The sequence below is a fragment of the Camelus dromedarius genome, chromosome X, assembly GCF_036321535.1.
Source record: "Camelus dromedarius isolate mCamDro1 chromosome X, mCamDro1.pat, whole genome shotgun sequence".
In the NCBI taxonomy this organism is placed as follows: domain Eukaryota; kingdom Metazoa; phylum Chordata; class Mammalia; order Artiodactyla; family Camelidae; genus Camelus; species Camelus dromedarius.
Window position 1 is genome coordinate 94,903,549 of NC_087472.1, and position 3,558 is coordinate 94,907,106.

Sequence of the window (3,558 nt, forward strand, 5' to 3'; positions counted from 1 at the left end):
TCTCAGGAATGGCGTCAGGCCCTGAGTGTGGTGACAGGGCCGTCGCTTTGGCTTCCGGTCGCGCACATCCGGGCCTCTGGGAGGACAGCAGGGGCGCGGCCATGGGGGCGGGGTTCCGGGGGAGAGCCGGCGGGTCGAGGAGCGTGTGCACCTTCCGTGGGCTCTCAGCGGGTCCTGGGGCTTCTCCCTCTGCTGAGCTGAGTCCGCTGGGCGCAGACCGTGCCTCTCACTTCCCTCGGGTACCCCAGCAGGAAGTGTTTGGGGCCTGAGCCTAGCAGCCATGTCTGGGGCCTTCAAGACTGACAGTCGGGAGCTCTCTGGGCCCCTCTTTTTGGTGGGTGCTCCTCTCAGTCCTCTCTCAGGGTCTTCCCTTGACTGCCAGCAGGTGCTGGTCTACCTCCCATCTGCCGACCCGAGGCCAAGGCCTCAACATCAAACACATCAGCTCCCTGAGCCTCCTGGTGTGAAGTGCAGGTACATCTCATCTGGCCACACCTGCCTGGAGCCTCCTGATGCTGAGGTGAGGAGGATGGCGGGGAGACTCTGTGGGATCCCATGTCTTCTTTGGAGTGGAGCCGCTCAGTCCTCACACTGACTGCTGGCAGGGCCTGGGGTTCCTTCCTGCTCTGGCATGAATCTATCCCTGTCCCCAACCATGGCCCTCAAAATCCCAGAGGAGTTAGTAAAGGGGCTCCTTAGCCTGACAGTTCTCTTTGTTGACATCAGGTGCATAATCCAAAAGTTTCAAAAGTGAATTTCTGTCCTTATGTGCATTTGCTGTTGTCAACGAAAATAATCAATAAACAATCTATACTAGGAATAGAAAAAAGTTTTACTGAAGCCAAACTGAGGGCTATTATAGCCTGGAAGACATCTTCTCAGATAACTCTGAGGAACTGCTTCATAGAAGCATGGTTTTCAGCACAGTTTCATGACTTGTCAGAACAGAAAACATCAAACAATTCGGAGATTCAATTCTTCAAGGTTTCAGTAAAAATAGATCAGCACATATACAGTGAATCAGTATGACTTGACATTTGGGAAGGGAGTCTTATTATCAAAGCAGTACCAGCCTTGGCATCTCAGGAAGGGAGGCATTTAATCTTTATTTTTAACATGGGCATTTTCTACCTCTGGTCAGTGCACCCTGTTTCTTTAATAATTAAAGCAGATGTACAACATATATTTGATAGGCCCCAATTAGGCTGTTTTAGTTAGCATAAAATTCAGATTAAGTCATGTATAAGTCAGAATGACTTGTCCATTCTTCTGTTACTGAATTCAGATTCGGCTGCTCGCTGCTCAAAAGCTAATAATTCGAGGTGCAAGTCTCAGTAGAAACGAAAAGTCCTTTAATCAGAAAAGCTAACAATCTAGGGAGATGGTAGACTCCTATCCAGAGATCAGCTCCTAAGATTCTTCTCAGCCATAACAGTTTTTAAAGGAAAAATTGGGGGGAAGAATCTCAGTTACTCATCAAGGCAGGAGGTTGAGTTCCACCTTATTCTCCTTTGCGTGCATACTAGCTGACTCTCCCTTCAGATGTGATCTTGCTGGAGTGATCTGCCTGCAGGATTGCTGAGGGGGCTGTTGGGAGTAGAGAGCTAATCCTTCTTCAACTGCTTCATTTTTCATTCTTTCTTCTTTTTATCTAGGAAAAGAATCAACAAGTTAGGCAAGGCATGGTGTGCACTTAGGATAGCACAAATCCAGAGTTAGTTTCAATTGCTTAGTGATCTCCTTCTTATGATTAGGTTCTTTTAAGGTTAGAGAAGAACAGAAATAGGTGAACAGGAAAGGGTCAAAAGAGCTACATTCACCTCAATGTGTGAAAATTTCTTTTCTCAGTGTGATATTTCTATTCTATTTTAGTCCATGCCTGATAGCCTGTTAAGATGATAATTTAGAAAGGCCAGTCATCCACTAACGAATTTTCAGATGGTTATTAACACAGCCTGTGGACTGTACTGCCATATCCAACCCAAACTTTGATGCTGTCCTGATATTACCCCGTGGTCCTGCCATACAAGCTCTGAAATGCTGCCTCAGATTCCTTCAGTCAAATAGTAGAAATTCATCATCCCAAGGCACATTGGAAGAATCAAGGGCCAAACTTTAAAGCCTTTTCTCCAGTCAATTCTGTCATCTGCCTCTCTTGCAGGTACAGACCTGTTTCAACTGCAGGGCGTGCCCCCACCTGCCGGCACATGGATTCTAGTTCAATGGAGACTTCTTGTCCCTCAAGGATTACTTAGTTTTTGTGTTTCTGCTTTCGTTAATGTCTTTTCTTTATTTCTTTTAAATTTTTCTGTGGTTGATATAGGTCACAGGAAACAGCAGCCATGGTTTGATTGTTATCTCAGCTGCTATGGGTAAGGTATTAAATCTGTAAATGAATTAAGGAGAGTTGATATTCTTAGAATATCTGTTCCTCACGAATACATACAATATATGGTTCTAGTTGAGAATTCTTTTTCCTAAGTCTATTAGGAAACTCTTATTATTGCCTCCATAAAGATTGTATACACTTTTATAAGATTTCTTTCTAGGTACATTTTTTATATTGTTGCTGTTGTCTGTGGTATAAATTCCATTGCATGATCTAAGTAATTGTTGATTTTTTTGAGGCCAGTTTCCTGATTTTGCTTTGATCTTTTTTACCAGGTTTCTGAAGTTCCTTATATGTTTGACTATTTCTCTGTGCTTATTCCCTTGGATTTTTAGTTAGAGGAGCAAATTGTTACCATTACTATCTTTTGCTTTTCATTATTCATAACTTATTTTTTTATATTCTTGTATATAGCTCTGTACTGGGTATATATTCTTGTCCATATTTTTTTCTAGTTTTTTAATTAATAGACTTTTTTAAAGAACAGATTTAGGATTACAAGAAATTAAGCAAATAGTACAAAGAGTTCCCATATAGCCACTGTCTTCCTCCGTTAGTGTCTTCTATTATTCACATCTTGTATTGGTTCAATGAATACAAGTTCATTTGTTACAATTGATAAACCAACATTTATACATTATTATTAACTATTGGCATTATTTACATACAGTATGTTTTACTTTTTGTGTTTTACAGTTCTATAGTGGTTGACAAATGCATAACGTCACCTACTCACCAACACATCATCATGCAGGAGAGTTTCATTGCCCTACAAATCCCCCCTGCTTCTCCTGTCCATCACTCAAAACCTCACTTTGAGCCCCTGACAACTACTGAACTTTTTACTCTCTCTAAAACTTTCACTTTTCCAGAATATAATATTGATGGAATCATACAGTATATAGGCTTTTCACACTGTCTCCTTTTGCTAATCAGTAAGCATTTAAGTTTCTCTATATCTTTTTGTGATTTGAAACATCATTTCTTTTCATGGCTGAATAGCATTCCATCATGTGGGTTACCACAGTTTGTTTACCCATTCACCTACGGAGGGTCATCTTGGTTGATTCCAGTTTGGGGCAATCATGAATAAGACTACTATTAACATTTGTGTGCAGGTTTTTGGGTGGACATAAGTTTTCAGCTCGTTTGGGTAAAGACCTAAAAGT